At 36.1% G+C, this 23,554-nt stretch overlaps 1 long non-coding RNA gene across 5 annotated transcripts in view; it reads right to left on the bottom strand.

Moving 5' to 3' along the window:
• LOC133212090 (uncharacterized) overlaps positions 1 to 23,554 on the bottom strand; it is an 84,245-nt gene that overhangs the window by 41,962 nt on the left and 18,729 nt on the right. For 3 of the 5 annotated variants that reach the window (XR_009725384.1, XR_009725386.1, XR_009725387.1), the window contains exon 7: positions 17,252 to 17,600. The exons of 1 other annotated variant lie outside the window; for it this stretch is intronic. This is a non-coding gene — a long non-coding RNA (uncharacterized LOC133212090). Of the gene's footprint in view, positions 1 to 10,348; positions 10,496 to 14,168; positions 14,260 to 14,974; positions 15,062 to 17,251; positions 17,601 to 20,379; positions 20,450 to 23,554 lie in introns of those variants that run through there. One more of the 5 variants, XR_009725388.1, reaches the window with a different exon arrangement.

Here is a 23,554-nt window from a genome sequence, read left to right as displayed (position 1 = left end):
CATACAGGCTTAAAAAAAAAGTTGAGATGTTCAGATACAAAGCTGTATATTAGATCTGGGTATTACTATTGTAGTTGTACATGATTTCAACATAGGGGTATTTCTTTTGAAAGCAAGAATTAAAATAATGATGGGTTGTATCATATGACAACATATTTACGAGTAGTAGCAAAACTGTCTTTTTCTCATGCATAAGATCCATCATTCTAGAGGGAAAGCCTGCTGGAAATATGCAAGAGGCACATGAAAGGAAGGGAAGGAAAGACAAGAAGTTCAGTGGAAGATGCTGTGTTGGATGACTGAAGTCTTCATCAAATAAAAAAACAGAATCCTATTCGCTTTCTGATGCTGTGTAAATGGACGAATCAAAGCCCACACATTCTCTTGCAAATCATGTCACAAGAATTCCAGCTCTCTATGCCCCTGAGGTCATGAGTGACCATGTACTGACCCCTGACAGACTCCTGCCGCCTTTTCTTTAACACAGCAAGCATATACCTTTCTAACCACTTGAGCCCATAAGTACTACACATTGTACACTGCCTTCCCTACCTTTTAAAAAAATTATTTTAGCAATATATATCCCCAAAACCATTTCATATTATCTGTTACATCTCTCTACAGCCTGAGCTGACACGTGTTAAGGTATAAGGAAAAACATAAAAATATAAGATTATTTCAGGGAGAGACCTGGTAGCTTTTCAGAAAAAGGAGTAGTTTATTTAAAAAAAAAAAAAAAAGAAAATCTTTTTTAACTGAAAGAGGCTCATGTTTGTGTTGTCATAAAAACTTTTAAAAAGGGGAGGAGACAGTAACTGCAGACCATAGCTCAAAAAGGAAGTTTTGCTACAAGACAGGACAAACAATTTAAGTTCTTATAGTGTACAAAAGATGCAATCAATGCTGAACTTATGCCTTAATATTAAGCTGTGAGTGTGGACTGCTCTTTAATGTATCCAACAGCCTTAATGCTGAAGCCTATACAAGGAGATCATTAATACAATAGCATTCGCCAAGCACAAAACTGAGATATTCTTTCATTGAAACTTCTCCAGCTCTAACAAAGGCACCATTCAAAAAAACAACAACAACAGAAAAGGCATTTCAAAGACCACTGTAGTTGCTGGCCATAGACTGATTCTTGAGTTAAAGACAGACATCCGCTAGCCAAAAGGAATAACTTGAACAAAGGGGAGACTTTCAAGTTTCAGACTTTCAAGTCTGAGACCTCTAGTTTGAACTTATCTCTGTTTTCACACATCAGTAGGTTCAGTGGAGTTAGAAATATCCAGTATGTGTAATGAAAACAATCTTTATCAGTGGATACAGCATGAACATGATAACATATGTTTTCCAAGCCTAGAGCAATTGTCAAGCAATTACTATTTGTCAAGGCGACACACTTGATAGTCAGGGTCATCTAACCCTAGGTCATCTCTCTCTACCTTATTCAAGGCAGGTCTCAGTAACTCAGCTGCCCAGCTTTCTTTAATTTGCTCTGATCATAAGTTGCAGACACAGATTGCTCTTGCTACACGCAGTGAGAAAGCAGAGGGAGGCAGCAGCAAGGGGTGCAGTTACCGCATCACGATGGCTCATGTAAGCAACAGCTGCTGTGGTTTTGTTCCAAGAAGAAGGAGGGCCCGTGCAGGTCAAAGGGGACTCCTGGACAACTGATTATTAACCCGGGCTTTCTAAAGCACTTGCAAGGCCCAGATTGTGTTTGTTTACGACCCACAACTACAAGTGCATGTTATCAGCAGACTGGGTGGATTGGTTTGTGTCTCTGAGTTACATTACCAATTCTAGCTACCTTTCTCAGAAAAGAGTAAGGCCTTCTCTTATGCTATGTTAGTCCAGTTTTACACTTCCTTTTCTTTTCTTCTTCCTTTATTTTAAAGGCCCTTATTCAACTAAATATACCCTCTTACAAAATATAATTCTTTTTGGTATCCAGATGTTATTTCATGCTTGTACAGTTTTTATTTAATCATCTATAAAACTGGCCTCTGATTCTTAACTTTTGCATTTTACAACAGAAAATTTAATGGCTTTTCTTTGCCACATGATTCACTCTTCCAATTATAATTTGTAAACTGTGTGTAAATGGAAAATGGAATTCAATTAAAATGCAGCGAAAGAGCACTTTATTTTTTATCAGTTAAATAGCCATAGATGTACACAGCGTGTAAGAAAACAAATGATCAGAACATACTGCACTGAAAACTGATCTATTCAACAAGGAATAATCACTGCTGGTTGGTGAACTCATGTGATTGTTTCTGGTCAGCATGACTTTCAGGACTTCAGAACTAGGACATCTACACCCTGTCACAGCCTTCACTCAGGGACCTGATGAGAAAAAATTGCCTGCTTTCTCATCTCCCAGTGGATTTTTCAGTGTTGAACATACTAACCTCTAATACAAAGTAGATGAGCACATTCAAAGAGAAAAAGAAAAAAAAGCTATCAGAAGCAGGTTCAGCATTCTGCAGGTTACAGTTCCAGCTGCTCTGCCAGGGACTTCCACCCCTTCAGTGGTTTGACTTTCTCGAAAACTTTGGCATCAAAAATGTGTTGCATAGTATTTTTATTGTGTTATTTTAAAATACTATAGTAAATTTAACCTTAATACTGGCTGCCACACTTCCATACTTAATTTTAAGTGGTCTTGTTAAAAAAGAAACATTTAATTGAAACACAGCGTACATGTAGAAGTCATTAAACATGTATTAATCATTTCAGGAGGCCACACAAGTAATAGAAAAATGTTGATTCCTTCCTTTCCGATGTATCAGCCATTTATGCTGTAGTATGTTCTAAACAGAACAGGTTCCTACTGTGCTAGCTGGTGTACATACAGAGTTAGAGAGACAGAGCCCTGGCACAGAGGTTTGTCTTCATTTGCTCAACACCTGAGGTGTTACTAGTAAAAAACCAAACAGAAGAAGCTTTTTTTTCTTTTAAAGCAGTGGCTGTTCAGGTGCAGATTTACCAGCAGCAGGAGGCAGAGGGTGAAAGGATGTTATGAAAGGCTCTAGATCTGACCCTGTTTCTCGAGCCCTTCCTGTTCCCCTCCTCCTCCAGCTCTAGGTGTGTTCACCTACACCTATCTACTGAAAATTGGAGGGACTTTAAGCTAACCAGGGAACTGAACGTTAGCATTGACCATGTTAATCTCTGCTAAATATAGAGACTTCCCATTGAATTTCCTTGGCCTTGCTAAGTGACTTAGGATAAACCTACTATCAGGACAACTCCCCAGGTTGAAAGGAAAAGAAGGAAAGATGTTTCTGAGAATGTCCAAAGGTTGTGATCGTGGCTTGCTGTATTTTGGAACATGACTTATAGATTTGGCATTACAGATCTGTGGATGATTTATTCACTTAACCAGGATCAGAATGAAATTCCTCTTCTCAAATTGCTGTGATGAAAACAACACTTTCCCATGGATTTTCTATTAATTTTCTTGCTCTTTTCTTTGGCAAGCTCAAATATTTCCTCTGTATAGTAGAATGAATATGACAGCTAGCATAAAGAACAAGAAAAGTCATTACTCAAAATTACAGTGCTTGCAACAAGTTTCTAAAGAGATAAAGATGAATAAAGTTTGATTTAGGTAAGGGCACGACCAAGTGAGGAAAAATTGGTGAGGAAGAGGTATTTCATTATCATGTGTCATAAATCTTCGAATACCACAGATGGTGTAGCTAGCAAAGCTAACAGTGCAGTAAGAGGAACAAGACTTACTAAGGTTGGCTGTAGCTGATTGAATAGGGACTTTCACTGTGAGTAGGCCAAGATTCATAAACAAACCTTATTTTAAGAATACAGGAGAGGTCAGACTGGTTCAGGCCAGGGATACACTTGGCCCATTTACCTATCTCCAACAGCAGACATAAGCCAATTCTTATGCAAGTACTCTCTCAGAGAACAGCAGAACCAGGACAAGCACATTTGATGATGCTCATGGGTTCCAGCATCCAACTTGGGTTTAGCTCGGGAGGTTTCCTGATCCTGATGTGGTTTGTCTAGTCAGTGACCTCTACTAGATCTCTTCTCCAAGGTCTTGTGCAGTCTCTCCCTAAACCCACCTGAACTCTGTCATCCAGATTGTCTTTAGGTAAATAATGTCATAAGCGTACTACCCATGAACATATTAAACAATATAATTTATTGTATTATTTGCTTTGAACCTGCCTAGTGCCAGCTTCATCTGATGCACCCTCATTTTTCTATTGATAGAGAAGGTGAAAACTTGATCCATGTCCACCCTTTTCACATGTGGTTTTAAAACATTTATTGCTGTTTTGAAGAAGCGTTAGAGGGGTACTGTAATTAAAGTCATCAAAGAAGAGTCCACTGCCCCTGTGCTGGAAATCTATTTCTTAGCTCTGGCAATCCACCACCAGTTTGCCTGCTATCTGTGGCAGATGCTGAAGCTGCTATTGCACAGAAGTCCTTCCAAGATCCTGGGGAACTGGAAGCTTAGATGAGCACATTCTGAGAGAGCCATTCTTTTCAACTGTTAGAGAAGATGCATTAGAGGAAAAGATGCAGTCATGCATATTGTGCTCTTAAAACCCTGCTGGTCTTTCTGCAAGCAGGATTTAAAAGAATAGTAGGGAATGGAAATAAAGAGAAGAAAATTTGCCAATCCACAGAAATCAGGCCCATTCTAAGAAAATTACTTGCTAATAAGTAAAGCTCAAGGAATCAATGTAAATTTTATCTAAAAACTGAAGTAGAAAATTGAAGATAAAGTAGTTCAAGCTCCCTCTAAAGGAGGAGGGCATTGTTTCTAGAGTTTGGCAGTAGACCTTAAGTACTCAAGGTTAACATCATAATTAAAACAGCAGAAGCTTGTGAGAGTTTCCTATTATTTCAGTAGGAAACCTGTGCAGTATAATCCCGTTTTCCCCTGCTATGTGTTTTACAAGGCATGGGAATATTTCTGAAGCAGACAGGAAAGCCTAGTTTCTATTAGTAAAAAATTATACAGATAGGTAAAACAGGTTTGCATTCTTAGGTACAACGCAAACAAAGGCTTTCAGAAATCTTTCTACAGGCTAAGGTACATTGTATCCATGTACAGAAGATAAGCAGCTATTGCAGAAAAACGCATTTTTAGAGAAATTATGTAAACTCTGTTTAGCATCAAAGCTATTAAACAGTCCTGTACTATTGAAGTAGAAGAGGTTAAGGGAGACTGATCATGCCAGGACACTCAAACAGGAAGTCTTTTCATTTAGGTTTGTGAGTAGCTCTAGTTAAAGTGACTCTATTTGACACAAAATGATCTGTACTGTTGCAAAATAGTTTCTGTCAGCAGATTTCATCTAAGCAACACCCAGTCTATCAGCTATAATCATACTGGGTTTGGCTGCAGGATCTGATTATTATTTTGGAAGAGTATGTTTGGCTAAGCAGGTAAAGAGACTGTACTGAAAGTTACACAAGACACATAGAAAGGCAGACAAACTCCATGTTATTAAACAGAGAATTTTTTTTCAGGAGCTGTCATCATTCCTCTAGCTAGAATAGGACATTATTTATGTCTGTTATGAACAAGCACACATTTCGGAGTTTGAAAAGTACAGCTCTGAAGACAGGTCATTGCTGTTGGCTCCTTGCTATGATGGTTAGATATGCTGAAGGTTAGAAAGTCTCAGAACCTCCAGCATCACCAACTATAAGCCCAAATGACTGGTTTTGACTGGCTTAATTCAAAGCCATACGTCATCTAAAAGTTCCTGAAGATGGTCTTGCCCCTTACTGACTTGTTGATAAAACACATAATTGATTATCCTTTTGACTATCAGCACTTGTTTGGTAAATCCCTGAAAACCAAGCCCAAATGTATTTTTTGTTCAAGGCAGAGGGTCCTGACTCTGAGATGTTTATATAGACACAAAGCATTCCCTAAGCATCACAGAGATTTTGAATGTGAGCAGATCCCTGTCTCTGAACAGACCTGACTGTCACACAAACCCTTGGTATATTAAGGTATGAAGACAACACTGTTTGTTCCAAGTTTAATGAGGAGACTACTTCTCTGTGTACCATAGACATCTGATGCAGCATGTACCAGGTAGTTGCAAAGCCATGGTTCCAGTAAACTTTGTGCACAATGTAAAGTACAGAATGTTTTGTGAGAGACCATAAATGCTGAGATGTTTCCACTGATCGTAAAAGATAACCTAGAAGCTGATTTAATTGTCCTGTTACTGTCTAGGATCTCTGCTCTGGGAAGCAAAATGCTCTGATAATATGATGTGTAACACCAAAACCGTACCAAGTGTTTCAAATCAATATTGCTGGTTTTGCAAGTCTGAGAAGTATTGATCATATAGTTTTAGACCTGTGTGAACCAAATCAATCATCTGTTGATGTACTGCACTTCAGTCCTTTACCTTCTGACACAGGCTGTGATGATGGGTCTTTTTGGGGGGGAGAAGGCAGAGGGAACAGAAAACTAACAGAAAATTCCTGCTTGATTTACAAGAAAGATTGAAAGGTACCACTCTGTAACACAGTCCAGTGTTCTTGCGAAGAATCTAATGTCTTTGCTGCACAGACCCCTGTGTAAAAATAGACATCTTGCAGGGTGGCAGTTCAAAATCCCTGAGGATTACTGATTGGTTAGGAGATTATGGATACTCCAGTCTGAATTTGAAATAGCAAATGAAAGTGCTGAGGCACTGATTGTTGACACTGAACTGCTAGCCCCCTCACCCTTCCTGTAAAGTTACAGATACTGAAGGCTCTGTCACTGATTTGTAATGGTACATTTACTTCTGCAATCAGTCGTAGAAGGGAAACTATTTCTGGTGTTTATTACTTCTAATAAACTGGGGAGCTTGTAGAGAATAACAGAGAGAAAAGTCACAAGACCAGCAAGTCACTCAGCACTATGTACGACACCGTACTGAAGATACAATCACTACTATCAGGGTTGTAAATACATAAGGCACTCAACACAAAATTAGTCACTATCAAGGTCCCTGCACGGAGCAGGCAAGGAATAAAACAGGTCTTTCCAGGCCCTGGACTTTAAAATACATTAATCAAAGACACGTCATATTGCTGATGAACATTTTATCCCTTGCTACATGCATGGGCAGCAACTTGTGCTGGGAATCACACTCCTGTTGCCTCCATCAGACTTCCCTGCCAGTACAAGTGAACCCTGGTAATGGATATGCCTAAGAAGCTCAGAATCATAGCTTTTAGGATACCGAATAAGTAACACTATCTTAAATCATAGCTGTAGCTTTACTTGTGGAATTTAGAAATAAATTGATTTCTCTTCAAGGGAAGTCTTCTCCCTCATCTGCTGTATGTTCCCTCTTGGAAGAAGGAAATGTTACTATGGGACATACTGCCTGCTGAAAAATCACACTAGGAAAAATCTTAAACCCCAGTAACTTATGTATCTTTACATAAAAAAGAAAAATCTTAAGCCCCAGTAACTTTAACCATATCTAAAAAGATATATTTAGTATGTTAACTCAAACTGTATTTTGCTAATGTCATAAGAATTTACAGCATGAAATTAATTATACTATTACATATGAAGTTAAATGACTCACACAGTACATACACTGAATTATCTCCACCTTTTGGTATGATGGAAATAATGAAATCATGAGTGTATGTATTCATGTCACTATTTAGTGCCCTGAGGATAGTGGACATGAGGGTGCTTCAAGTAGCAGTCTGCTGATACCATCTAATGGACTCTGCTTGTCCAAATAATTTCTCCTTATGTATGTGCACTTCTCCTTATGTATGTGCACTCACTGGGCACATACACACCAGCAATGAAATTCATCTTCACAACCACTCGAAGAAGCAGCCAAAAGCATCCCAGATGAGTTATTCATGCTCTTTTAAAAATTGGGCAATTAAAATAACTCTCTGTGCTTTGGCCAACTTTGATGGAAAACTCAGCTATACAAATTAACACACACACAAACTGCATTAAGCAAGCAGCCATCTCTTTATACTGTTACTGTACATCACAATATTAATCTGGAGAGCCCAAAACAAATACGCTTTTTAGTACTCTAGAGAAAATATTTTCTTAATCCTGACATTTTCATATTTATTTCTGAAAATTTGCCAAAAAACTTGCATACTCTTCAGTGGTAAGACTTACACTTTCCAACCTATATCCAACCATAGGGTTGACTTTCTGAAGCACAATTTATACTACTTTGTCCAGTCCAATTGCAGTTATGTTAAAGAGGGGGAATGCCACCACTTTAAAACATTATTAAATCTGCTAAAATAGAATAACTGCACACCATGTTTTCCCAGTTATACCTCCAATTATACATTCTCCTGCCAACTTAAATAAATATTGTATCAGTCCAGTTTCCTTGTATATGGTTGTTTACCTCATTTAATCAAACTGCATATATTCTTTTTCTTCCTAACCAGCCTTTAATTATTCTTACTGCTTCAGTGTCCTTAATTAACTTGTAAGTAATATTTTCAGAATTATTAAATGACAAATTCATTGGCATCTTTGAAAAGGGGAGTTAGATCCTTGTATAAGCTCTATATTTTTCTGAATATCATACTAGTCAAAATAGGCACAGGCACCTTGCTGGGAATTGATTTCTGCAGTAACTGCATTGGGCCTCTGAAGGTATTCAGGAAAACTAAATTTCTCATCACAACTTCCCTCTCGTAAAGTAAATATTTTCATTAGTCAGCAATAATTAAACTGTTCAGTAAGATATTAAATGGGAAAGCTGAAAAAATAGTTTGTATTTTGTAACTTGAAAATATAAATTTAAATGTGAATGTTCAGTTATTAAAATAATTACATTCATATACATGTTGAAAAGCAAGTTCTGACAGGTAAGACCAGACAACCTTAGATGTCAACTGTAAGTAAAGTAGTAGTTTTTTTCATCTTTCTCAATTTGTTCAATTCTCTATGGCATCTCACAGTTTAGAACCATTATTCTCTCTTCACGAAACATCTTGAATTATAAGCTACTTCTTTGACTTTCATGGGAAGTCTTTAGAAGCCTTTTTAAAACAGTATTTCACATCTATCCAGGAATTATATTTTCCTATCCTTGTAAAAAAGTGTGAGTTAAACATTCTGAAGTTGTTTGCTAGGCATTTTCCTTCAAAAGCTTCTCTGACTATATTGTTTTTGTTCTATATACACTGCATTAATATAAAGGTAAAGTGGTATGTGACTCATAGTCTTGAATAACCCTATTCAAGTTGACAAGAATCTTTCTCCAGATTGGCTTGTATTATAAAGATTTTAAGACTTTAGTGATCTCTTTCTAAGTTAATTCTCAAATAGCGTAAGTAGATGTCTCCTACTTTAAAAAACCCATAAACCCATAAAGCTAGGTAAGTGTAGATGATGAAACAGAAAAGTTATACCGGAACCCCTTGGTTCTATATCAAGATAACAAGACAGAGCAGCTACAAAAGCAAAGGGGTGCTACTTCTTTTACTCAGATCTTCTTCTCTGGGAGGTTAACCAAGTGAAAGCTGTTTGACTCTCTATATACTATTCATATTTTTAATACAGCTGCTTCTAATAATTGAAATGCCTCTAATACAATTTGAGGGAAGAAGATACAATAAAATGTCCATTTGCAAATGTTCACAGCCTTTCCTGGCACAGACCCAATACAAGAAAAAACACTGGAAGATAAGCACTTTAATTTGAAGACTTTAATAATTGTTTGATAAGAAAATGTAAGTCCTTAAGCAGCTAACAGATTATCACAGTAATAAACGGTTTTCTCAATATCCTCCAAACTGAATTTCTCAGGAAGAACAGACATGCTAGCCAGTATTCTGAATAGACTGCATTCTGTCAGTATTCTGAATAGCCAAATGATCTTCATTCCTTGCTCTCCTATGTCACTCATTTTATGTTCTAACAAAAGCATATACACAAATGATTCACATTTTAATAAGGCCCATGAATGCTGGTAACCATACACGAACCACACGTGCTATTTAATATTGTTTTTGAGTACAGAAAAATAAAATACCTTGAGGTTTGGAGCAGAAATACAAGTGATACTTTCTAATATCAGTAACCAATTTCACTTGAGAGTTCCATTATCACAGCATAGGTTTCATTTTTATTACTAACAGTCTTTATTTATCACAGTAAAAACAGGCTGTTAACCACAGAAAGTAAAATTCATCATGAAAGTTCTGGTTTTGTTTAGGAATCAGACCTTTTCAATTATTCTGTCAAATAATAAACTCTGGTTATCTATGTGTGACTTAAAAGAAACTGCACGTGTTTTAAATGCAAAATATTTCCCGTAGTATCTACCAAAGCTATACATACCTGAAGAACATGTGCTATATAGAGTTAGAAGCCAAGGAAAAAGGGTATTGACAATGCTGAGACCAGCTTCCTGCCCAGAGGATCAAGTAGTGTAAGCAGAGTAATAGTACTGCTTGCATGAACAGGCAAAAAATCCTTATTGACTATCTGCAAATGGAAATTATATGTATATGAACATAAAAAAGTGAAAATTAAAACATAGAAAGGCATACAAAATACAAGAATACATCTACTGACGAATGATACCTGCATTTTGGATGATTTATCATCTGTTAGGAATATCCAATTTCATATCCACATTCCAAATTTATTTTTCAAATTACTTCTTAATATTCCAGACTATTTACTGAGTGAAGCCAACCATTATGAAAGAAGATAGATGTAAGAGCATCTGGATGACAGAAACTTTTTGCCTAATCTGTTTGAAATTGCCAGCGAGGAATATGCTCCAGCATCACCTGAGAGTCTGGTTCCAGTCTGTCCTTGTAGTTAGAAGCATTTTCCAAATATGTAACCTGTTCTTTTTCACTGTAAATTAAGATATTTTTTTCTTGTCCTTCCACAGGGAAGGTACAAAAGACAATTGATAATTGTCTTCTTCACAATAAACTTCAAATGTTACATTTTTTTTCTCAGTCTTCTCTTCTCTGGACTACATCAATACAGTTCTTTTGAAACATGCTTTATAAATCTTGTTTTCCAAAAACCTTTTCATTCATGTGCTCTCCTATGGATTCACCTTTATCAGGAAACAACCTTCCTTTTCCAGACTTTAACACAGAGATACAACAATTTTATTCACTGACTTTTACTCTGGCTATTTTGCATGAGCATTCTTTGATTTTGCTTCATCTATTAAACTAGGTAGGTTCAATGTTATTTAGAATTTTGGGGTGCTGAAGAGCAGTAGGCCCCACAGACCCTTCAAACACAATATCTATCTCTTCAAGAACTTTTTTTGGCAATCAGTAATGACATTTACTTTTCTTTGAATGCAGAATAAATCACTTGTTATTATTACTTTTCTTCAAAGAACTGGATAGAAGAGGGATTTTGTATACTTCCTATACTTAAGTAATATATACTTCCTATACTTAGTAATACTTAAACTTTTATATTAGCTGCTAGAACAAGAATTATAATACTCTCACATAAGCAAACGGATGATCAGGCAAGCACAAAGCTAGTTTTCTTTGAGGATCAAGCATAACAGAAAGATTTGACTCAAAGTCTCTCTGTTGTCTCAAAATAGATAATGTCTGGTCAAATTGAGGTAGGAGGATATTGCTAGTTGAAGTGTACTATGGAGTATCTTTTTGATGTTTACACAATTAGTCATTCATAGTGGAAGTATGTCATGTTCTGCATTGTTTTCTATGAGTTTTATCTGAATAAAGCAGAAATATTCCGAACCATGAAAAGTAAAACAAAGGATATAAGATAATAGCAGGTGAAGTAGTGTTCTGCAGTGGCCGTCTGTCTTCAGATTTATTTCCAGATGCCTGCCTTTAGAGAATTGAGTCTCCTTACATTTTTTAACCTGATACAGTATATGGCAGGAATCTCCAAATTATTTCCTTGGAAAGATGAACAACCAACCAACCAACCAACCAACCAACCAACCAAACAAACAAACAAACAAAAGTGAAAACCTGGGCAGCAGTTTATGACATCTAGCCCAGTTTTTCTGCTTCTTTGCTCTACTTCGCTTGCACGGGCTATGCAACCATACCATAGTCACATATGAAAGTTCTAAGAAGTGGTTTCTATGGTTTGGTTTTGCTTTTTAATATGCATATCGTTTATTCATAGGGTACTTTCATAATGAATTCCTGAAATTCACTAGTTGTTCTTTGTAATCTAGTTTATCCATCTGCAAAACATCCAAATCCCGTGACACCCAGGTGTGCTCTCAATATACTAAATGAGTAAATAGGCTTAAGGGCTCACAGCAGCATTACACTCCTGCTCAGAGCCACCCACTCCCCATCTTGGGAAAAGCCTTTTTACAATTCTTCTGCTCTTCAGACAAAATTCTGAGATAGCTTCCAGCAGCTCCTAAAACCTATGTGCTCCTACTTCTTTGGGAAACATAGGCAAAACCCCAACAAGTAATTATCTAAGCAGGAGTGATGGGCATAGAACATATTTAGAATGGAGAGAAGCAGTTTATGAACACTTCTCTAGCAGACAGTTGTACCTGCACTATCTGGTAAAACATTTTTCAGAATCTCTTTTCACAGAAGTCTTAAAACTATTTTCCTCAAAACAGGAACTACCAGTTCTGTCACTTTAGACATTAGGTTTAAAATATGTAATATATTCAGAGAAAAGTGGACAACTTCAAACATGTTGTTTGGTTGTTTTATGTCATTTTCTAAAACTATGCTTGAGGGGATCAGAGTATTATAATTTCATATAATGCATTTGCATTTCAAAATTACAAGGTCATTATAAGAAAGAACACTTTTCAGCTATGTGTGTAAGACGTGACAGATTTACTTTATATTTTTCTCCATCTATATGTCTATATTTACTTTATATTTTTCTCCATCTATATGTCTATAATTCTACCTATGCTTTTAACTTCTATTATCTTGATTTTATTAACGAATCTTCAATTATTTTAAGAATCAATTCCTATTATTCACAAGAACATAACTCTGCTGAAGCCAAAGCAATCCAAAGGTGCAGAATCGCACATTCATACTGCAGAAGTGGTATTTCCCAGCCTAATTCCCCACTGTGTTGCACATACGGTTGATATCAATACAGTAAAGCCAGAAGAGCCAGTTAGTTTCTCCAGAAAAGCTGCCTGTGCTTCTGCAGGACTGCTTTTCCAAACACATGATCTACAGGCAAATTTATTGCTGAATAGTTATGATGGTCTATTTGCTTCCCAATGTTCCATTAAGAATAATGTCCTATTATTAAGAATTGTTTCCAAACACCTACTTCAAACCTTCTTTCTCAACTTCTGGCCATTTTCCTTTGATCTATAGCACCCTAAAATTTTGCCCAATTTATTTATTTCTGTGATTTATGTCCTCAGCACTCACCAGAGAAGCCTATCCCCTTTCAGAATCTGCATAGTTTTTGAGTTTTTATTCCTCTCTTTACTTCTGAGTTACTTAAGGGACAACATACAACTGAATGCTAACGCATCCTGTTCCAACATTGTCTGCCTTGCCACATTTTCTCTTCCCTTTTCTTCCCTTTTTATTTTCTGTCTTTAGATTTAAGCAGTTAATCCCAGATCACAATGTAGTCTGTGAATGTAATTTTATTTCCCCTTTTTGTGCATCCTGCACATAGTTTTCTACAACCTGTAAAATTAGAAATTATTGTGAAAATAACAGGTGACCTCACTAGGTCAAAATCTGACCTGGAATCTAGTAGTAATTACATCACATATTGGAAATCTATCCAAGTAATACAGACAGTATGTTAATCCCAAGATACTATTGCATATCCCTTTTTGAAATCTGTATAAATATTCAGTAAGCACTTATCCCATCATGTGCACAATGAGGTCACTATATTGAAGTGTGCCCACTTCAGCATCCGGTCCTTCTCACAAGTCTCAGAGTAAAACACCATACACAAATGCTTTATATTTTAGGCTTTTATCCTATGAGAAGGCCCACATAGGTGGGACCCAAACTGCATTTTAATAATGAACTAAATCTGTTTACCCAATTTCTCAGCCTCTGAGGAGGAACGAATCTTGGCTACCACATGTTACCTCCACTGGGCAGAATAGGGATACAGAATCTGAACCCTGTAATATTTTCAGATATTTTTCTATACTTTCAATTACCATTTTTCTTTGCTGTCTCTTCAACCACCTTTTCAAATAACTGCTCTGATTTGTAAACAGTGTCTCAGATTTCCTTTTATTCAGTATTACTCTATTAAGCAATTGAAAGAAAGAGAAAAATTGGAAGTTGAATACATTTGAAAAAGAAATATCTAATGTTTCCTTAAAAGTTCCACTTATTTCAGGTTATTTTAGCAAAAGTATATCAAGCAGATAACTAGGCTCTCTCATATAGCATGACATGTTCTGAGCTTTCTTTCCTTTTAATTTTATCTTGCATATCAAGCTTAAAGTTCCCATTTCCAGTTCTGTTTTCTCCTATTTCCTACTTCACTAAACATTTATTTACAGTGGAATCTTGTTCCCATTCTATTGCAGTGTTATTGCTGAACCAGATTTCTGCTGCTACTCTTCAAACTCTACATTTCTGTCAGTGACTTTCACAGTATGTTTACCCTTTTATTAAACTGGAAGTATTGTACATTCAGAAAGTCACTCTTCATTTTAGTTCAGAAAGTTCATTCTTTATTTTAGATCTAGTACCTTTTTTTTCCTTATAGCTATCAGATCCATGACTGAATTAACTCTTATTATTTTTCCCAGTTTTAAGTACCTTACAAAAATATCCTTCTGTTGTCTATTTTGAGACAGTTCTCGCATTTAATTCACATTCCTCTTTCACAGATTTTCGTGTTTATTTTCATATACAAAGCAATATGTGGGTGTATAATATACATATAATGTGTGTATATATATCATAATCATAGAGATACTCTTAATCCTAGACAAAGTTAAATGAAACAAACCTTTAATACAATCTTCATTGATTTTGCATCTTCCATTTTCATTCGTGAAATTACTTCTGTGTTTGCCAGCCACATGAACCGCAGGATCTGTAAGCACGGTGGTTGTTTTATAAATTATGCTTCCCTCACCTTATCTTCGTCATATAGCAACAGATAGTTATATTCTATTTATTTCTTAGCCAGACTTCTTTGTAATGTGATCAAAGAAGATTTCATGGAATTTGTAGTGGTGCTTCTCCTCTCAAGACCACATGTACCTAACCTGTGTTTTTGAAAAGAAAGATCTAATTTGTCACTATTATTTCCAGTAGTACTTCATAGATGAAGTATGTTTTCACATCTCAGTGCAGCAATATTCACTCAACTTTCTTTTCCTCTTGCAAGTGTTCCCTGTGGTTACACTTATTTGCTGAAAAATCCTTCCTGTTTTTTTAGTATTTCCAGCTATGCTTTCCTCACTGTTCTTCATATATTTAAAAAAACAGACATTTAAACTGGTTGTTTTAACTAAGACATTATCACCCAAAAACTGCAAATCAAACATATACAAACTTGAGTGTAAAAATAATGTTCTCTTCAAACAACAACTAACTTTTAGATTAGTAGTCCTATAAAACAAGCAACAGTTTTCTAACCTAACAAGCAGTATCAATACAGTACTCTCAAAACCAAATTTTCTAGAACTATGCTTATTCAGATCAGTTTGATGTACTTCCTTCATACAATAATATGGCACTGTTAGAATTTAATTATTTCTCACTATGAGTAAGACCTTATTCCATAATTACTTTACTATAAAATGAATACAAGTATTAAGTAAGGGACTATTTCAGGATCTGCACTGTATTATATAGTCAACAGGACGTATCTTCAGTAAGCAGTGGTGACTTAACTTTGTTTTACATGGCTTTTAATGTTCCTTCTTTTGTTATGGATCATCTTCATGTAGATCATTTTTACAAAATGAGTTGCAGTTGATTCATTCTAACATAAAACTTACTGCTATTACCGTGCAACACACTCATCATCAGTGTAACTGGTTTAGAGATTCCAAATTTCCTCTGCTTTCTAATCCTTGTCTGTAACGTCACCCTCATACTCAGTAAATTAATCTGACAAATAAGGTGGTTTTTAATAGGCTCAAAATTACACAAAGTCCTGCTCATAACTACACCAGTTAAAAACTTTTAGGCACTATAAATTACATTCTCAGCCACACCTCAAATAATTTTCTAGTAAGTTGCTATTATTACTGTTATTGCAAATTACTGTGGGTGTCAGAAGAGTTCTCAAAATCATATTTTTCACATCTAAATTGAAAAGTTCTGAACTTCACTATTTAAGTTTTATCATGTACTTGGTATTCCTTTTATTGCAATCCAAAGAATTCAGATTATCTATAGAACATTTACTATAGCTAATAAAATATGTAGGCAACCACTCTTCAGTAAGCATTATCTTTTACTTAATATTTCTGCTATAACAAAGCATGATGTGCAGAATTTCTCCTGACTTTATGGATGCCAATATTTTAGTTGTTTGGGTTTGGTTTTGGTTTGGTTTGTTGCTTTAGATTTTTTTGGGGGTTTGGTTTTGTTTTTTTACTTTAACTGCTTATATTACTTTCAATACAAAGCATTCTTTCCATTAGCATTTCTCTTTATCTGCAAATAAAATCAGAAAACTTCTGCCATACTCTTCATGACTGCAACATGTTTACTTTCATTCGGATGGTCTTTTTGAGTCCACATTTTTACAGGAATGTTTATCTCTGTCCATAATTATTATTCCATTGATGTAGGAGGCAAGGTACTTTGATTCTATGAAGGCATATGTGTCATAAAAAACTTAGAATGCTGTCACTGAATTGTTAAGTTTCTTATCTGGTTTACCGAAAGTGCTAAAATAGCAGATCCATCCAGTGTCTAGAAGTAAATATATTCTTGCATATATACGATCATGCTTAAGGCAGTACTTTAGGCAAATGGATGCACAAATGGGAGAAAAATGGATCAGTATTGAACCATAAGAGTTAGGAGAGGTCAGTGCAGAAAGGAACAGGAAACTTAGGTTAACAAAAGGAGCAAGAAAAAAAAAAAAGGGAGAAGAGAGAGAAGTCAAGAGAAGGAGAGGACTTTAACAGGTATAAATCAAGAAAATAGGGAGGAATTTCACCTTTTAATAAGTTAGACTTTACCGGTACACAACTTTGTAAGTCTATCTCACGTTTTGTGAGCCAGGTAGCACTCAATTTTTAAAATAAAGACTAATGCTATATTTTTTTAAAGTTAAATGTCTTTAATATGGATTTTATATTCTTCACATTTGATTTTACATTTCTACAAACACCTTTAAATTATAAGTATGTTAGGAAACCAGCACATTTTATATGAAGATGGAAGAACAATACTTCTTGACTATTCAAAACCATTAAAAATTCCATGAGTGCCATGTTCTTCTTTTTCTATGTCTTCACTACAGTACTATCTCTCACAGAAAATACTGGTATCAGCATCAAAGGAAAGGTTCAGCAATCTTCCATATCAGAAGTTAGGACAATACTCTCAACATGGAAGGCAGGATGGTCAGAGAGGTAGCAAGCGAAAAGCTTCAGAAGGAATGGTAGCTAAAAAGAGTCAGGAAAAAGAAAAAAAAAAAAAAAAAAAAGGAAATATAAGATAACAAATTGAAAAGATCAGGAAACAACAAAATACACAGGAAATAGCAACAATTGCGCTTATTCATTTTAGAAACAGTACAGAAGAACACTGACAGAAAAGGTGAGGAATAAGGCAGCCATTCTTAAAAAGAAAGAGTTCTTCAGAAACGAGCTAGTATGGTATGAAATGCTCTGTTATTCCTCTCTTAAGGTGACAGGCCTCTCTTAACTTTTAATTTGAGCTAGTCAGTTCAAAGCAGGATTCCTGTGAAGTCAGTACACTGAAACAGGCACCTCCAGAGGGCGATTCATCCCATCCTAAGGTCTGAATCTTACTCTGAATCACGTATTTGAAATGTAATTAATTTTGTGAAGTTCACTAGGTATTTGTGAACCTAGCAGTATATATTTAAGCTTAATTCTATGGATAACAACATGTATATTAAAATAATATGAGAAACAGCATATTTTCAAATTCCTTTACTCTGAACAAAGCAAATTTACTAATGACTTTCATCTGCATAGAATATGTAATAGGTTTGTGTTGCTTAATATTTTTTATTACTGAACATTACTCATGTTCACTATACTGAGCACAAAAATTAAGTCTGACCCAAATAAAAGAAAGCTTGCTTTTCTATTAGGACTAATTAGGTAATCCTGGGACTTAATCTGCTGTAAGTAAAAATTTAAGCTCAATGTCACTGGGATTCTCTATTACCAGCATTAAGACGTGATACAGGCAATATCACATTTAACTCATACTTACAATGGCACTGCTGCTATTGCAATAATTTGTTACTAAATACGGTAAATACTGTTGTGAAAAAAAAACACTGAAATCCTCTGTCATGGTCATGGACACTTACATTATAATGGCTGTTTTAAAAGAACTATAATTAAATACAGGAGTCATGGGTGAAGGGCTGGTTTCAAAGTCCATATATAGCCCAGTCTCTATTCAGGAAGCGTCAGTGTGGAGAAGGCCTATGGGGACAACCTGTTCATACCACCTTCACCAGCTTGCCAGCCCAGACACAAAAAACAAGACCCTGCTCTTACAGAACTGCAATACCAAAGCTTAAATAACCAGAGAAGAGGATGGAAAAGGGAAGCTTTCATCCTGGACACTGATCTGGGGCTGGAATATACACCAAAGGGACAGTTCACAATCTGCACTTCCTTGCTAGTATGAAAAGTCTGACAGAAATAATCCTGGGACTCTGCAATTCATACCTCACTGGAGACCTATGCATACAACAGTCTTCCACTGATGACTATTTCAGAATACAGTCATCCTGATACTGCCTATTACATGAGGACAACATAGAGCTGTCAATTACAATGCAATTAAAAAGACAACTTTAAAAACTGAAATCTAAATATCACACTTGAAATGTGATTTTGTACTGAAGAATTTACATAATCTAAACAATTCCAGAGTCATGTAACAAAATAGTGTAACACTAACGCAAAACAACAGCAAGGTCTAATTATAAAATACAGCATGAAGCTACTGTTTAGAAGTTCAAAAATTTGTATCTGTATTTAATTTCATTTTCATTTTTGAGTGAACATAAAGAGGACAGCTATGTCAGTTTCTGAGTATTCGTATATTCACTGGGTGCTCTTAAAAACTGTTGCTCAGTGAGTGATGCACACTGCACAGGAAAGGGAACCCTATCAGACAGCAATTTATAGCTTACTTCTTATGCAGACCTCTCTATTACCAGAAATTCATGCACCACCTTCCAAAAAGCACATGCTACCTTATAATCTCCAAAATCGTTTGTGAATTGGCACCATAAGGCCTCTCCCTGCTCCACCTATTTTCACTCTTTCAGTCCCCAGAATGAGGATAGAAATGGGGCAGCTTTAGAGGGGATATTACTCTGCTATACATTGGCTCAGGGCTCAGTTATATTCAAGTGTTGCTCAGGTGGAAAGTTAAGGCATCATACACATACTACACCAAGTGAATATAAGAAAACGGGAGGTCCCTATCTCTGTATTTAAAAACAAGTTTTTAGCATGGTAACTCATGAAGACCAGTTACAGTTACTATGTAAATATTACTTGCTTAGTTTTCAAAGTACATAATTTCCCTAAACAGTTACTGCACTATAATACCGTATATACTCCTGGGTATCATACATGAACAAATTATTTAATTTGAGCTTTTCTTTCCTATTTCCTAATTAATTTTCTCTTATTACAGCTTATGGATAAAATCCACACACTGATGTCTAACCTGTAATGAAAGCTGACGTAAGTAATCCATTGTTTTACAGCTATATTTGGTGATGAATTAATTGACTTTACCTAGTTTGGTAGAATAATGGTTAACAATTTTGATTTTCAATTTCAGCATTATTACAATTAGGTTTTGCATGCAAATTTTGCTACTCTTAAGTGTTACTGCCAGCCCACCTGCCTGTGCCCTGCCCCAAATCGTAGTGACTAGAATTAACAGAAGTATATGTAAAAAAATGGCTTTGATTTCTTTATGTCCAATAGTGGGTTTTTTAAAAGCTAACATTGGGTAGTCCTCATTTTCAATGCATTTTGTGACTCAGAGTAGCTCTGAGTGTCAATTTAAAGCCTTCCTTAGAAGCAAACATGCACAGAGAGTACAGCTCAGCACAGCAGTTATGTCAGAAAGGTGAAGTCTCAAACTGTTTTCCATGCAAGCATAAAGGATGACATGTACGAGTACTAAACACAAACTATTAATGTAAATACTTACCTGACTCCTCCCCTCTCACCCTGTTATTTCTCCTATGCTCATTACACTGTTTTTCGTCTTTCCCTTCCTTCTGCAAAGGAAAAGAATTTCCTCTTCTCCATTTAAGTTTCTTCCTTTCACATTTCTTTTTCCTACCCACCTCCACAATTTCTGAAATTCCCAAATTTAAAAGGGCTATGGATCCAATCCTGGGGTGAAATACCAAGTCCTGAATTTTTCAGAATGGCTGAAGATCAGTAACTTGAATTTTAAATGTTTGTGTTCTCTCATTTTCAACAATGATATAAAATCACCAGAATAAAATTTAGCAATGAAAACATATTTGGATAACTGTAATCTTAGAATGAGATCACCATTCTGTGAAGAGCTCTGCTCATACAGCAAAACATAATGATTTTTACCAATTTGGTAGTATATTATTATCTCTGATACTTTATTTTTATGCTTAGCTGTTATGAGAAGCCCACGTACACTTTTCTCCTTTAGTAGCCATTTTAAGTGATGCACTGAGTGCTTCAACAAATGAAATGATTCATGTCTTTAAATACTTTACAACCAGCTCGTGATAAGATATTTAGGAGGAGATAAAAATAGCTAAAGTTAAGCCTAGCATATTGTACATAAATGTAAATATTTTTTTCTCCTGTAGCAATTCATAAACAACATTTATTACTTGTATCCATGACATACATTTTTAGATGCCAGCTCTTCTAAACACAAAATCCATCTTCACAAGATTTTTTTCCAAGTAACTTAATCGCTATTATATCAAATGTTGTTTCACACATAGTATCAATATTTGATGTTTTACTGACATGATAACAGAAAGTCAGCCCAGTATAAGTGACTTTGTAGAGGATAGTGCCAAAACTTCAAGGCATTACCTCTCAGGAATCAAGAGCTCCAGCAGTCTTGAAAGATAAAATGATATACGGCAAGAAAGAGTAGAGCCAGTTTTTAGGGATCAACATTGACTAACTGAAAGAGGGATCTCTATATCCACCATAAAAATCTGCCTAAGAAGGAAGCACCAAAATAGTTTTCCATTAAAATGCACCCTCTAACAAACAATTTTATTACTCTTATGGTGATTTTGCTGCCTAACCTGTCTGTATTGTTTGATGCTGAGAGGCTTACTAATTAATAAATGGATCTGAAACTTTTACAGAAATGATGCTTCTGCCTAGCTGAGTTTAGTCACAGACATAAGTATGCAATCATATATTAAGAAGGAAAGCTTAAATAAAAGCTTAAGACTTATGAAAAGCTTTGTGGCAAAAAACAAAAAATAAAACTGCTGCATTAAAAAAAACATCCTTGCATTTAGGGATGCCCTAAGACGCTGGCTTTCAATCTTTCTGCAGACTCTTTAGTCTTTGTGAACAACTTCTAAGGGAGTGCAAAATAATAATAAAGTAAAGCAATCATCCAGTGATTCAACTGGTGATTCAACTTATCACCAGTAGGTGCAATCACCCACTGATTAGTTAACTTATTTTTGGGAAGGTCATAGATCACAGAAAAAGGCAAATCAAAGGGACCATGCTTTAGAAATCTGAGATGTCTTTCTGCTGTTTAGCAAGAGAAACATTATCCAAATAATCATAATTCAGCATCTGAAAAAAAACCCACATTCTAATGAGTACTACACAGAGAGGGTAAAAAAAAAAAAAACCAAGAAAAAACCAAGAAAAAAACAGTTCACCTATGATCAGCAGATTTCAGATGACAGGACGTGTTCCCCTTGGAGAATATGCAAAGTGTATGTTGGAAAGGAGAGACATTTTGCACCCAGCACTTTCACAGCATTCTCACTCGAATTCCTTTTACCTCAGTACTGGTGAGGCTGTACCTCAAATATTTTGTTCAGTTTTGGGCCCTTCACTATAAGAGAGATATTGAGGTGCTGGAGCGGGTCCAAAGACAGGCAACAGAGTTGGTGAAGGGTCTTCCAACTTGAGTGGCTGAGAGGACTGGGGTTGTTCAGCATGGAGAAAAGGAGGTTCAGGGGACACCTACTGCTCTCTACAACTATCTGAAAGGACACTGTAATGAAGTAGGTGTCAGTCTCTTCTCCCAAGTAGTAAGTGGCAGGACAACAGAAAATGGCCTCAAGTTTTGCCAAGGGAGGTTTAGATTGGATATAAGGAAAAATGTCTTCATCAAAAGGGTTGTCAAACATCAAAGCAGGTTGCCCAGAGTGTTGAAAAGTGTAAATGTGGCATTTTGGAACATGGTTTAGTGGTGCACTTGGTAGCGTTAGGTTTGTGGTTGGCCTTGATCTTGAGAGGCCTTTCCAACCTAAATGGTTCTGTGATTCTATTCGGTGATTCATTGTCTGCCTGCATGTGCAGTGGAGAACCCCATAGGCTGGAGACAGAAAAAAGTGTAGTGGGACAGAAGAGAGGCTTTAGATGGGACGGATTTCTGGGACCATTTGTACTTTTGTGTGTAACTGTTCACAGAGTAAACAGGAAAGTAGGTTTTCCAATTAAAAGGGTCATGTGCAGGAACTGGAGAAGAAGCTGGCATTCTGGAAGAGACAGGGAAGGGTGTAGCTAGGGCAAGTGTAGCATGAGCTAGATTCAGCTAGAGAGCTTTAGCCATGTTATGCTGTTAAGTGACTTCCAACTAACCCTAATATGTTTATCCAATCGTGACCTCTCCAGCTCTTACAGAAAATCTGTTCTGACTCCTGAATTCTTCATTCACAACACACTCATCCCTGGCCTACCTGTACACCCATCACTGCTTCTCTATGCATGTGGCATGCATAGGCACATGAATCTCTCCCTCCTGTCACTTGCAAATGACACAAGAAATAACCTGTTTCCTTGCTACAGCAAAAGGCACTCTCTCCTCCCTTACGTGGTCTTTTCTGATACAAGGCAAAGATTCCCCTCCATCTCATATTCTGCTAGCAGCTTAAGCCTGAGCAAAGACAATTTCCGAATCATACAAGTTAGCAACAGGTATTCAGCAAGATAATATGAAAACATCCACAAATGTTTTCCATTACATTTTCCATATGTATCAAAACACGTAAGAAACATGGAACAAAAAAAAGTTTACACAGAGCCTGCCAACTTTTTTTAGCTCCTTCTAAAGCACTATTGCCAGTAACATTTGTTTCCAGTATTTCGTTTGAATTCCATAAAATACACTACAGTACTAT

Source organism: Neopsephotus bourkii, unplaced genomic scaffold (genome assembly GCF_033783945.1).
Source record: "Neopsephotus bourkii isolate Nb327-2 ecotype Australia unplaced genomic scaffold, CSIRO-AGI_Nbou_v1 NB_663, whole genome shotgun sequence".
In the NCBI taxonomy this organism is placed as follows: Eukaryota; Metazoa; Chordata; class Aves; order Psittaciformes; family Psittacidae; genus Neopsephotus; species Neopsephotus bourkii.
Note: the sequence above shows the minus strand (reverse complement) of the source record. Positions and strands in the feature narration are given on the sequence as shown.